Source organism: Hyla sarda, chromosome 1 (genome assembly GCF_029499605.1).
Source record: "Hyla sarda isolate aHylSar1 chromosome 1, aHylSar1.hap1, whole genome shotgun sequence".
NCBI lineage: Eukaryota > Metazoa > Chordata > Amphibia > Anura > Hylidae > Hyla > Hyla sarda.
In genome coordinates, this window is record NC_079189.1 from 320,191,521 (window position 1) to 320,206,361 (window position 14,841).

General features: G+C 41.3%; 1 long non-coding RNA gene across 1 annotated transcript in view; it reads left to right on the top strand.

Annotated features, from left to right (window-relative positions):
• LOC130272904 (uncharacterized) overlaps positions 1–14,841 on the top strand; it is a 38,014-nt gene that overhangs the window by 22,811 nt on the left and 362 nt on the right. The window contains exon 3 of the long non-coding RNA XR_008843782.1: positions 5,673–6,096. This is a non-coding gene — a long non-coding RNA (uncharacterized LOC130272904). The remainder of the gene's footprint in view (positions 1–5,672; positions 6,097–14,841) is intronic.

The window sequence follows — 14,841 nt, forward strand, 5'->3', positions numbered from 1 at the left end:
TATTGGCAAGTAGTCAACTTTTCCTCAGTACAGGTTTTAATAAATCTCCCCTAATATCTTTATAACTGCAAGTGAAGTTTATGGTATATCTGTAATGTAATAACCAGCACAGGAAGTAGAATAAACTAGTAAAGTAGGTATCAAGAAGAACCTGGTACTTTCCATTCTCTTTCGAGAATAACATTTTTCACTATCTTTGCAGCCATCAGTCCATTTAATCATGATGATCTTTATCATGATGATCTCATCAGAACTGTCATCACACTTGAACACACCAAGATTTCTTATGCTTGGGAACCAAGTACTGTAACTGAAGCATAAGAATAAACCACATGCATAGATGATGCATACAAGATTTTTGAACAGGAGGAAGCCAATAAATCAGTGAAAATATATCATAAGTATTTGTAGACAATGGCGGATGGCTTATTGAACATGTATACAGCTTAGGGGAATCCAGCAAATAAACGTTACCCCCTTTAAAAATGGCGTCAATTAGAAATAGACAGATGATCTGGGAAGTATGACACTATGAACTTTCCACTGCTTCCAACCAGAGTTTGAGAGGACCTCCTAGGAAAATGAGAGAAAATCCCCTTTTACACATGTGCCAAGTTCTCTATAAAGTTTATCAACCTTTATCAGTGCTGAAAACCCTCGGAAAATTTTTTTAAACACATGGGGAACCTCAATTTTTTTTTTGCTATCTCAAAGAATCTTGTAGTCAGGACTGGTAAAGCATTCTATAATTCTTCTCCTATGCTATAATTTGACTAGAGTTTTCCTACAAAGAATAAATTCCCTAAAAGTAACAGGTCTTGTGGTTGAATGTTCTGGGGACAACTGATAGGGCTAATGGAAGCCCAGGGTTCATAGGAATGTTGGATGGGAAACACTGGTGTGAAGGGTCAGATTTGATAGGACTGGTTTCACATGCATGTGAACCTGTATTAAAATAATTTATTACTTATGGGCGGTCAGTTCCAGAGATAAGTTAGGTTTCCCGGAGGACCCCTTGAAGGGGATAAAGATATATTTTGGATTATGCGTGGTGACCACTGGGTGTAAGTAAGCATACCTGTTCACTTCGTGACCCCAAGGCGCCATTTTTCTGGTTGTAGGCAGCTTTTCTGGTTGTAGGCAGCCAGAAACAATGAGCGAATAAACACACCAACGCCAGGGTATGGATAATAGCCTTTACTGAGCTTGTGCAGTTGTTGTTACACAGACAGCTGGCCTTGGTGTAAGAGTGCGGCATAACCCTTGCGAGCCTTGTTGCCGTTCTGAGACTTGTGGTGCTTTTCACCAGACGGAATTGTAGACTGTAGATTCTGGTTGCTAGGGTCCTTCCAAGGCACTGTGAACTATTCTGCAGGGGCATGTATCCCTCCCGCGAGTGACACTTGTAGGATAACCAGTAGTAAACTTGAAGCTGATGTAGGCCTCTGCTTAGGACACACAACACACAGCACATCTGAGCTTAGCTGTTGCTTAGGATTCTCACTAGGTTGGAAAATAACTGTGGACTGACTAACTAGAGGCTGACTAACTCCTCCCCTGTACCTCACTATACAGAGACTTTTGGGGTCTCATTGGCTCACATGGTCACATGGGTTTTAATACTCACATTTTAAAGGCACACTAACATGTCAAACATACACACATGAAACCATAACAAAATGTATTTAAGAAAAATATATTATTCTTATTTTACAATATTCACTTAATTAATATAACAGTAGGATGCTAGTGGGCCCAATACCTAGTGCTGCCAGGCTGCCCGAGACAATCCAAAACCATGGGACAGCCACTTGTGCTGGGATACCACATGTGTATTTTACAAAATACATGTATTGTAGTGGTTCTTGTGGGGTTTTTTTTCCAAGGTTTTTTTTCACATTCTTCTGAATGAGGCTTGCTATTCAGATCTATGGAGTGAATATTAGTTGCAGAAATTTTTGTAACAAATCTGCTGCTTGTGAATAGAGGTGTTAAACTGCAAATTGATGTGGTTTTGTGATAGTTATTAACAATTTGTTCTTACAGGTAAGGCTCCTTTCACACTATGAATTTCTCCGTTTACAAACTTCCGTCACATGTTCCGTCACTACAGCTGCAAAACCTGGCAGTTACAAAACCCCTGACGGCCGTGACTGAATTGCATTGCAGCCTATGGGGTTTTGTAACTGCCCGTTTGCACCCGTATATGCCCGTAATTCATTACGGGCGTTATACAGTGACGGGACATCGTGGCAGAAGAATTACTGTAACGGCCGGGTTTTGCAGCTGTAGTGACGGAACATGTGACGGAAGTTTGTAAACGGAGAAATTCATAGTGTAAACGCCATTTTAACACTTTGTGAAACCTAAAGGTGGAGTATCAAACTGAATTAAAGGGGTACTCCACCCCTACATCTTATTCTCTATAGGGGATAAGCTGTATCATCGCAGGGGGTCCGGCCACTGGGATTCCCCGCGATCCATGTGAGGGGACATTGCGAGCGACCACAGCCATCCTGACCCATCCCATAGACATGAATAGAGAGGGCGTGGCGTGACATCATGACCACGCCCATCCGAAACGGTGTTCTGAACATAAATGTTTAGAACGCCGGGGTGCCGGCCCGGAGATCGTGGGATCGCAGGATAGGCGACGGAGTACCCCTTTAAAGATGTATATACAGTAGAAAAGTGCCTAAGGCACTGCGGTAGTATGGATAAACTGATCTCTGGGCTGGGGTGGTTCTTGCTAATAGATAGTGGCGGTGCTCAGGCTATGAATGGTATAAAGCAGTGATAATCATGTGAAGAAAAGAAAAGTCGGCCTCTCACCATTGTCCATCTTCTGGCTTTATTGCAACATGTAATATTCACAGATACAAAAATGGGAGAGGGAAGTACGGGGGGGGGGGGGTTACAAAAGGCAACAAGCTCCGTTTTGCACTAAGCAAGTGCTTCCTCCGGCCATAACGGAGCTTGTTGCCTTTTGTACACCCCCGTACTTCCCTCTCCCCTTTTTATATCTGTGAATATTACATGTTGCAATAAAGCCAGAAGATGGACTATGGTGAGTGGCCGCTTTTCTTTTCTTCACACGATAACCCCTTTAAAGATGTTTTACTTGGAAAGTACATTCATGTCATATACCTCCTGATGCATTCAAGATGAAAAAGGCTGCATGTTCTCGTCCTCCACTCCCCTGCTGCTTCCATTGTCAAGTCTTCCGGTCCCTGCTATGGTCCTCTTTTTCCTCCTTCTGGTCATGTTTTGTGCCAGCATGAAATTTCCCCTCAGCCCAGTGACTATTTTGCAGTGCAAAACATAGTTGCAGATAGTGCTATTTGTTTAACAATATCATTGTTTGACATGTTTTTAGTAATTCTTGGATACATATTAAAGGGTACCTCTCATCAAAAAAACTTTTGATATATTATAGATTAATGTATGCAGAATAACTTTACATTTGCATGTTATTAAAAAATATGCTTCTTTCTATTTAATTTTCCACTTTGAAGAAATGACCACTAGGGGTCTCCCTATCAGTCCTGTCAGCAAGCATTTCAGACTCATGCTGGAGTCCTAAACACTCAGAGCTGCCAGTCTGCTTTGTTCACAAAGGAGAACACTCAGAGCTGCCAGCCTGCTTTGTTCACAGCCTGTTTGGCTGTGAACAAAGCAGGCTGGCAGCTCTGAGTGTTTAGGACTCCAGCATGAGTCAGAAATGCTTGCTGACAGGACTGATCGGGAAGAATACAATAGAAAGAAGCATATTTTTCATTAACATGCTATTGGAAAGTTATTCAACATTCATTAATCTAAAATATATCAAAAGTTTATTTGATGAGAGGTACCCTTTAAGGTTTCTCAGGAATAAATTAAGGAAACAGTCCTTTCATATTTATATTGTACAATCAGCATTACATACACAGGATTTTGCTCTTTGTACAGGCTGCCTATAGTTTTTCACATTTTTGTGCAACAGCTTACTGATGCCCTATAGGCCTGTCAAACAACTGGCTGAAAAGTGTGTCTACACCGGAAAGTATCTTGTAGCACAGCATCTATTAGTACATAGCCATCAATCTCTGACACAAGCTTGAGAAGGATTAACATTAGGTTAGCCAACTGGTCCTGCTCATCATTCTTTTCGATAATGATCAGTACTACTGCTGTCACAGCTCTCAGCACGGTGATATTCTGGGGAACCTGACACCATTCTAAGTGAAGCGTATACTGTACCTGTAAGGTAATGGGAGATTTACAGGAATAAAGGACTTAACAAGAGAGCAATGGTATGAATGTGGAAAGAATCAATTTATATGACCTGTCTAACTAGAAGACAATATATTTTCATGTCATTTGGGGTAACATTTTAAGCTTAATGTGACAATGACCTCAATAGTACCTCTAGGTCATCAAACAGGTTTGTGCTATTTGGTTGTAACTGGATAAAAACAGAACGGCCAAGTTATCATAAAACTTTACTTTTAGCTATAGCATACACATTAACTTTCTTTCAGAAGTTAGAAAAAAAATATTTCTAGTGCCTCCTATAAGTAGCTTCTTTGCAAGTTAAATTTATGTTTAAATTTAAGCTTAAGGGATTTGTATATCCAATCTGCAGTGTCAAATCTGAAGAATTAAATCTGCAGCAAATATGGCACGTGCAAATGTATCCTTAAAGGGGTACTCCGGTGCAGAAAATCTTATCCCCCCCCTATCCACAGGATAGAGAATAAGTTTCTGATTGTGGGGGGTCTGACCATTGGGACCCCTCGGGATCTCCTGCCCAGCACCCTGGCTCACTCAATGCATGGAGCGGCCTGTGGCTGACACGCCCCTCAATGTATCTTTATGGGAGAGCCGAGGATACATGAATGCTTTAACTTTAAAGTGGTCAGTATTCACAATTGTGAAGTGATTGACACAAACTGGCTCAAGTTAGTGCAACAGAATGGTATATCAAAATCCAACCAAATACACAAAGTGGCAAGAAGACTAATAGCAAATCTAAACAGGTGAGAATCCAAAACCATAATATGTAAGCATTTTAAAAAAATCAAATGGTATCAATAAACCTTTACCATTGTTTAACATTTTGTCGTAAATAAAAAGAAGACAAGAGAAGATTTTTGACCCCTTCGCGACCCATGACCTAATAGCCGTCATGCTGCTAATAGCCGACATGCAGCAATTGCCGCAGCCAGCAATTGACCCTTTAGATCGCCGCTGTCAAAGCTGACAGCTGCGTCTAAAGGGAGCTTTAAACCATCCCTGGGGGGGATGATCCACAGTAGAGGTAGCCGGAGGGCTTACCTCTGTTCCTCTGCTTTCTATGGCTCTGTTATTGATAGAGCCTGGCTGAATCAGGCTTTATCAATGGAGCGCAGAGCACACAGATCAATGGAGTTAAATAGAACTGCATTGATCTGTATGAGGAATCTGATGATTCCTCCTAAAAGTTCCCTAAGAGACTAATAAAGTGTAAAAAAATTAAATGTAATAAAGTAAAAAAAACACACATTAAAGGGGTATTACAGGATTTTTTTTTTATTTGACTATGCTACAGGGGCTATAAAGTTAGTGTAGTTCATAATATAGTGTCTGTACCTGTGTGTGATGGTTTTCTCACAATTCTTCTGTGATTTTCACCCCACTATTTATTTTTACAGCATACAAAATGACCGTTGTCTCGGATTTTTATCACATACACTGCCACTGAAGAAGGGGACACCCCGAAACGCATTTGGCTTGTTAAGCATCACCTGACCTCATACCCCCCCACAAATAGACTTTATATGGACTATTTCCTCTAATATCCATTCTCAACAGCTGCAATACCCTAATTTCTGGAGCACCCCAACAGCGCGCATTTTCCTCAATTCCATCCACGAGGACGCCGCACTTTAAACACTTACCCCACCACCCCGTCACCTTTGGCCAGCTGCCTACCTGTGCCACTCCGTAGGACCATCACCTGAGGACATCAGGACACGACTACTGTCATCTATGCAGTTCTCCAACTATGCCGGCCGCTGGTCCATGCCAGACTGCCGGAACATCGCGCGACCCTTGGAACGGAGTCATTCACGGGTGGTGAGTGGTGCAGTGCACCGGTCCATTAATATTTTATGTTAAACGGCACAATATCCATCTTTATAATGATACCTTTGATGCCAGCGATCATTATATACTATTAACCTGTGATGCCAGCGATCTTAATACTATAATCAACCATCTATATTTGGGACATTCATTCTGAACTTCTATTCAACTCTGGACTGCCATATAGTCACTAGTGGTTTTGAGGTCTACAATTTTTTATTTTTTATTATACAATATTTTTGCTCTTATATTTTGTTTTATTCGATAATCATTTGGTATTCCCGGCAAGGGCCCTGTCGGCATACCTGTTATATGTATTTTAATTTATTATTAAATTCCTATTCATCTTTAATACTGGTCATATCTATTTATATTGGTCATATCTCATATAACCATCACAATTTATATACCTAGAGGACTGTTCTTCCCTCTCTATTTTGCAATTTTTTCTGGCACGACGGGTACGTGCAATACAGGATATCTCGGTATATACATTTATTATTTAGCAGTGTGAGCCTCTCTATTCTGTTTTTCTCGGATTTTTCCCAGCTTGCAATGCGGCCGAGATCTGACTCACTAGTCAGCTGATGACAGGGAGCCTGTCGGCTTCAATGGGTGGAGCGATCGCTTGGTGGGAGAGAGATCAATCTGCAACTAATGCAACAGCTGTAGGCACCCTGATTGAAAACCACAGGTCTTTTGTTTCAATAGGTGGGGGGGCTGATGTGTGGGAGGGAGTAAAATGGAATTTGTGGGATTTATAGGCAAAAAAAAGTCAAACAGGAAATACCAGTTCAAAAAAAGCTAGCCACATTGTTATAGTTACATAGTTAGTACGGTCGAAAAAATACATATGTCCATCAAGTTCAACCAGGGAATTGAAGGGTAGGGGTGTGGCGCGATATTGGGGAAGGGATGGGATTTTATATTTCTTCATAAGCATTAATGTTATTTTGTTCCAGGAATGTATCTAATCCTGTTTTAAAGCTGTTAATTTTTCCTGCTGTGACCAGTTCCTGAGGTAGACTGTTCCATAAGTTCACAGTTCTCATGGCAAAGAAGGCGTGTCGCCCCTTGAGACTAAACTTTTTCTTCTCCAGCCGGAGGGAGTGCCCCCTCGTCCTTTGGGGGGGTTTAACCTGGAACAGTTTTTCTCCATATTTTTTGTATGGGCCATTAATATACTTATATATGTTTATCATATCCCCCCTTAAACATCTCTTCTCAAGACTAAACAATTGTAACTCCTTAAATCGCTCCTCATAGCTAAGATGTTCCATGCCCCATATTAGTTTAGTCGCACGTCTCTGCACCCTTTCCAGCTCCACAGTGTCCCTTTTATGTACCGGTGCCCAAAACTGTTGTGAGATGGTAATCTCACAACATAGCCATTTAGCCCCAAGACCAGCGTAGATCCTTCATAAGCATGTCCATTACTGTCTGCCAGGTACGTACTAAAATCACCTTATGGTGGATAACCCCTTTAACCCCTTCCATATTAAAAGTCCAAATCACCCTCCTTTCCCATTCTCCATATAAAAAACATGTAAACATAATAAAAATAAACGTATTAGGTATCACCGCATGCATAATTGTCTATTATAAACTATTAAAATACAACATTACTAATTCCCGTATGGTAAATGGGATATTTTTTTTTAATCATGTCCTTCTCATATGCAATGGCACTTTTTTTTATTTATTTTTTTTGGGAGGGGGGGGGGAGGGTGTTGGTGTCAACATTTCACTCCTGGACCTAGGCAGCACAATGTCTTGGGCCCTGCATATCATAGTGTCAAATCAATAAAGTTACAGTTGTACTTAAAAGGAAAACTGTCAGCAGGTTAGTAGAGTCTAACCTGCTTCTATGGTTGGGTTACCGTACCTTTCGTATCCAGTGAGCATTGGGGGGTGTTACTTTACACCTAGCTTTCAATATGGGTATATAGAAAAAAGAAACAGACAGAAGCGCAACTATGTGCTGTTACTTCCAACAGGTAATAGATATGTGAGTGGGTGATATTGGTGTGCTCACCTTTAGGTGTTATACTCAGAGCACAACCCCTTGTAGAACTTTATATAATCCACTCCTCGTGGTAGACGAAACGGGGTGCTGCCTCCATCTGTCCCGCTATAATGGAACCCAGCGAGATGGGTGTAGAAATGATGATCCCAGGTGCTCACCCGTGCAAAGGAGATATGGGATTCAGAACAAATCAGACAGTGGAATAATAGATAATAAATACTGGTTTATTACAGTATTAAAAACACAAGGGACTAGCGTTTCAATGGGTGGGACTCCCTCTTCCTCAGGTCCAATCAATTTTACACCTAGGTGCGCCAATTCTCCCACCCACTGTAACATTGGACCCTCTGCAGTGACATAACTTAAAACCGCTCATCCGCAGTGGGCAGGCAGATGAGTTCCCCAAATACCCTCATAAGAACATTAAAAAAAATGTATGTTACACAAAAATGGTAAAGCAAAGAGTAATAATAAAGGTACATTGTTAATCAGTGTCCCCTGCCATATTAGTCCATAGCAGCAGGTTAAAGAGGTATTCCACTGGAAAACATTTTCTTTTAAATCAACTGGTGCCAGAAAGTTAAACAGATTTGTAAATGACCTCTATTAAAAAATCCCAATCCTTCCAGTAGTTATCAGCTGCTGTATGCACCACAGGAAGTTCTTTTCTTTTTTTAATTTCCTTTGTGCCTGACGACAGTGCTCCTAGATGACACCTCTGTCCATTTTAGGAACTGTCCAGAGCAAGAGAGGTTTTCTATGGGTATTTGCTCCTACTCTGGACAGTTCCTAAAATGGATAGAGGTGTCAGCAGAGAGCACTGTCATCAGGCAGAAAGGAAATTCAAAAAGAAAAGAACTTCCTGTGTATTATACAGCAGCTGATAAATACTGGAAGGATTGGGATTTTTAAATAGAAGTAATTCACAAAACTGTTTAACTTTCTGGCGCCAGTTGATTTAAAAGAAAATGTTTTCCAGTGGAATACCCCTTTAGCCACTTAGGGACCGGGCCTCTGGGTACTTAAGAATCCAGGGCATACCTGTATTTAGAATTTAGGACCCAGGGCATACAGGACCCAGGGCGTACCTGTACTGGGAATATTGGTCCCCGCCGTGTGCCGGGCAGGGATCAGACCGGGATGCCCCCCCCCCCCCCCCCCCCATGGTGGCGATCGACGGTCAATTCAGCCCAGCGATTTGCGGCGATTCCGGGTCAATCGGGCCTCTGGTGACCCGGTGACCTGGAAAAAAAGGGTGAATGGGGCTGGAGTGAGGTGGCACGGATGCCCCCTTGCGATCATGTGATTGATTGATCGAAACGACTGACCAATCACTGCCCTGCTCAGCGGTGATCAGGGAGGCGATCGGGCCGGCGGGGGTCTCCTACCTCTTCCTGGCCTGGCAGGTGTCCCCTCAGGAGCGACAACGGCGGTCCCGGAGTCAGGAGCAGCGGCAGCAGCGGCGGCGGTTCCAGTAGCAGGATACAGTGGGAGGTGAGACCTGTTCACCTCCTGCTGTCACTTAGCAATAACTCTCAGCATGCACAGCCAAATGGCATGCTGGGAGTTGCAGTTTTGCAACAACTGGAGTTCCAACTACAACTCCCAACATGCCTTTTGGTAGTCAGTGCATGCTGGGGGTTGTAGTTATGCATCAGCTGTAGGCACGTTTTTTCTATGAAAAAGTGTGCATCCAGCTGTTGCATAACTACAACTCCCAGCATGTACAGACTACCAAAGGACATGTTTGGGAGTTGTAGCAGTGTGCCTCCAGAGTTTGTTACTTAACTCAGTGTTTCACAACCAAAGTAACAAACTTTGTGTTGCGCAACCAATGTGCCTCCAGCTGTTGCATAACTACAACTCCCAGCATGCACGGACAGCCAAAGGGCATGCTAAGAGTTGTAGTTTTGCAACAGCTGGAGGTTTGCCCACCCCCATGTGAATGTACAGGGTACATTCACATGGGAGGGGGTTTACAGTGAGTTTTCTGCTGCAAGTTTGAGATGCGGCAAATTTTCCGCCGCAGCTCAAACTCCCAGCGAAAAACTCACTGTAAAACCCTGCCTGTGTGAATGTACCTAAAAACACTACACTAAACTACACAAAATAAAAAGTAAAACACTACATATACATATACCCTTACACAGTACCCTTACACTGACTGTCAAGGCATGCTGGGAGTTTTGCAACAGCTGGAGACACCCTGTTTGGGAAACACTGCCTTAGGGTATTTTGGTGACGGATGCAAATCCCCAAAATAGTCCTCAAGTGTGCATGGAGCTCTCTCGCTTTAGAGCCCTGTCAAGGAAACAGTTTAGTGCCACATATGGGGTATTTCTGTACTCGGGAGAAATTGCATTACAAATTTTGGGGGGCTTTTTCTCCTTTTATCCCTTATGAAAAGGTAAGTTGGGGTCTACACCAGCATGTTAGTGTAATTTTTTTTTATTTTTTACACTAACATGCTGGTGTTGCCCCATACTTTTATTTTCACAAGCGGTAAAAGGAAAAAAAAGACCCCCAAAATTTGTAATACAATTTCTCCTGAGTACAGAAATATCCCATACGTGGGTGTAAAATGGTCTGTGGGAACACAACAAGGCTCAGGAATGAGAGTGCACTATGTATATTTGAGGCCCAAATTGGTGATTTGCACAGGGGTGACTGATTTTACACTGGTTCTGACATAAACGCAAAACAATAAATACCCACATGTGACCCCATTTTGGAAACTACACCCCTCACAGAATGGAAGAAGGGGTATAGTGAGCCTTAAAACCCCACAGGTGTTTGACGAATTTTTGTAAAAGTTGGATGTGAAAATGGAAAAAAAAACTTATTTTCACTAAAATGCTGGTGTTACCCTACATTTTTCATTTTCACAAGGGAGAATAGGAAAAAAAAAGCCCCCCAAAATTTGAAACCCTTATTTCTTCTGAGCAAGAACATGCCCCATATGTGGATGCAAAGTGCTATGCAGGCGAACTACAATGCTCAGAAGAGAAGGAGCGCCATTGGGCTTTTGGAGAGAGAATGTGTCTGAAATTGAAGGCCATGTGTGTTTACAAAGCCCCCATAGTGTCAGAACAGTGTACCCCCCACATGTGACCCTATTTTGGAAACTACACCCCTCACAAAATGTATTAACGGGTGCAGTGAGCATTTACTGACAGATGTGTCTGACAGATTTTTGGAACAGTGGTCCATGAAAATAAATTTTTTCATTTGCACAGCCCACTGTTTCAAAGATCTGTCAAACGCCAGTGGGTTATAAATACTCACTGCATCCCTTATTCAATTCTGTGAGGGCACATGGCCACCGACTTCCATTCCAACTAAATTCTCTCTCCAAAAGCCCAATGGTGGTCCTTCTCTTCTGAGCATTGTAGTTCGTCTGCAGAGCACTTTATATCCACATATGGAGTATGTTCTTACTCAGAAGAAATAAGGGTTTCAAATTTTGGGGGTCTTTTTTCCTATTCTCCCTTGTGAAAATTAAATATGTAGGGTAACACCAGCATTTTAGTGAACAACTAAATTTTGGGAGGCTTTTTCTCCTATTACCCCTTGTGAAAATGAAAAATTTGGGGTAACACCAGCATTTTAGTGAAAAAAATCTAATTTTTCATTTTCACGTCCAACTTTAGCGGAAATTTGTCAAACAGCCGTGGGGTGTTAAGGCTCACTGTACCCCTTGTTAAGTTCCTTGAGGGGTGTAGTTTCCAAAAAAGTATGCCATGTGTTTTTTATTTTTATTTTTTTTATTGTTCTGGCACCATAGGGGCTTCCTAAATGTGACATGCCCCCAAAAACCATTTCGAAAAGCCAAATGTGATTCCTTCTCTTCTGAGCATTGTAGTGCACCCGCAGTGAACTTTAAGTCGACACATGGGGTATTTCCATACTCAGAAGAGATGGGGTTACAAACTTTGGGGGGGGGGCATTTTCTCCTATTACCACTTGAAAAAAATGTAAAATTTGGGGGAAAACCTGCATTTTAGAGAAATTTATTTTTTTAATTTACACATCCGACTTTATCGAAAAGTCGTCAAACACCTGTGGGGTGTTAAGGCTCACGGTACCACTTGTTACATTCCTTGAGGGGTGTAGTTTCCAAAATAGTATGCCATGTTGGTTTGTTTTTGCTGTTCTGGCAAAATTCACTCTCCAAAATCTCATTGTCGCTCCTTCCATTCTGAGCCCTCTACTGCGCCTGCCGAAACCTTTACATACACATATGAGATATTTCCTTACTTGAGAGAAATTGGGTTACAAATTTTGGGGGGATTTTTATCCTTTTACCTCAAAAACGCAGTCTACAAGAACATGCGAGTATAAAAAATGAAGATTTAAAATTTTTTCCTTCACTTTGCTGCTATTCCTGTGAAACACCTAAAGGGTTAACACACTTTCTGAATGTCATTTTGAATACTTTGAGGGGTGCAGTTTTTATAATGGGGTCAAATACGAAAGCCCTTCAAATCCACTTCAAAACTGAACTGGTCCCTGAAAAATTCCGATTGTGAAAATTTTGTGAAAAATTGGAAAATTGCTGCTGGACTTTGAAGCCCTCTGATGTCTTCCAAAAGTAAAAACATGTAAACTTTATGATGCCAACATAAAGTAGACATGTTGTATATGTGAATCAATATAACATTTATTTGTTAGGTCTATTTTCTGTATAAGAAGAGAATTTAAAAGTTAAAAAAAATGCAGTTTTCTAATTTTTCATAATTTTTTTTTTTATTTTTCACCAAGAAATGATGCAAGTATCGACAAAAATTTACCACTGACATAAAGTATAATATGTCACAAAATCTGAATCTGAATCAGAATGAAAAGTAAAAGCATTCCAGAGTTATTAATGCTTAAAGGGGTTCTCCGGTGCTTAAACATCTTATCCCCTATCCAAAGAGAACCCCTTTAAAGTGACAGTGGTCAGATGTGCAAAAAAAATGCCCGGGTCCTTAAAGGGGTACTCCGGTGAAAACCTTTTTTCTTTTAAATCAACTGGTGGCAGAAAGTTAAACATATTTGTTAATTACTTCTATTAAAAAATCTTAATCCTTCCAGTACTTATTAGCTGCTGAATGCTACAGAGGAAATTCCTTTCTTTTTGGAACACTGATGACATCACGAACACAGTGCTCTCTGCTGACATCTCTGTCCATTTTAGCAACCATGCATAGCAGATGCATAGCAGATGCATAGCAGATGCATAGCAGATGTATGCTAAGGGCAGCATGGTGGCTCAGTGGTTAGCACTGCTGCCTTGCAGTGCTGGGGACTTGGGTTCAAATCCCACTAAGGACAACAATAAATAAAGCGTTATTATTATTATAATAATGTCATCAGAGAGAACTGTGGTCGTGATGTCATCAGAGAGCATTCCAAAAAGAAAAGAATTTCCTCTGTAGTATTCAGCAGCTAATAAGTACAGGAAGGATTAAGATTTTTTAATAGAAGTCATTTACATATATGTTTAACTTTCTGCCACCAGTTGATTTAAAAGAAAAAAGGTTTTCACCGGAGTACCCCTTTAAGGTGAAAAGGGCTGGGTCCCAAAAGGATTAAATTCTTCTTACCTGCTTACAGTTTACCTATAAGATTTTTAAGATATGTCCTTTGAATGAAGTTACATGCATTGTCAACAGTGCTTTACCACAACTATATGCTAAACCATCTTAAATGTGACACACTGTGCAACCATGAAGTCATGATAATGAACACCACCTTTAGAATTTCCCATCCCAAATCAAGTTGAACATGGCTTTTCAAGAAATTGAACAGTCTGCGAAGCAGTCATGGTAGATTTGCATTTAGGATTATGTTGAAATTTTTGCAGAACTAGATTCAGCAAATACTTTCTGACTAGTTGTTTAAAGAATGCAGTTTATTTAAACTAGCATAACAACCCTCATTTTCTGCACCCAAAGGATCTAATCTCCATCAACAAATACTGTGTGCGAGCATAGTGAGCTTTCAGCTTCTATCAACACAGTCCAGTTGGTATGTTGCTGTGTGGCTCTCAGCAAAAGATATCTACATGCATTTGTTTGCATGTTATTTCTTTGTCCTAATATCCGGTCTCTTTAAAGTGACCTAGAACTATTTTATTATACTCTTTTACTAGGACCAACTCAGATATTAAATCCACTGAATTTTTTTATTTATCCATTCTACCCGTGCTACAAAAAGAAAAATAACAAACTTTAATTTACCTTCTGCTACTCCAATGCCCTGATATCCATCTCCTGTCTTCTGGACTCTAGTCTTCTTTCACATTCTGGGGCCTGACGCGTCAGACTGCGCTGAGCTTATTGCCGGCCGCAACAATGTGCCACTTCAGCTAGTGATATACTGTACCGCAGTGTGATGTAACAGGCCCTGGCACAAGGAAGAAGGCGGGGCCCATACCCGTTACATGGCAATGCTGCTCAGCATATCAGTGGCCAAGGCAGGACATTTATTCGGCCGGCGATAAGCTCTGTGTAGCCTGACTAGTCAGGCCCCAGATTGCGGAAGAAGACCAGAGCCCAGAAGATGGGAAACCGATATCAGTACACTAGGGAAGCAGCAGAAGTTAAGTTAAAGTTTGTTATTTTTCGTTTTTGCAGTTTGGGCAGAATGAAGAAATAAAAAAATCAGTGGATAACCCCTTTAAGATTTGTTAGCCACCCTCATCCGAATTTAAGAAGGGTAAGGAA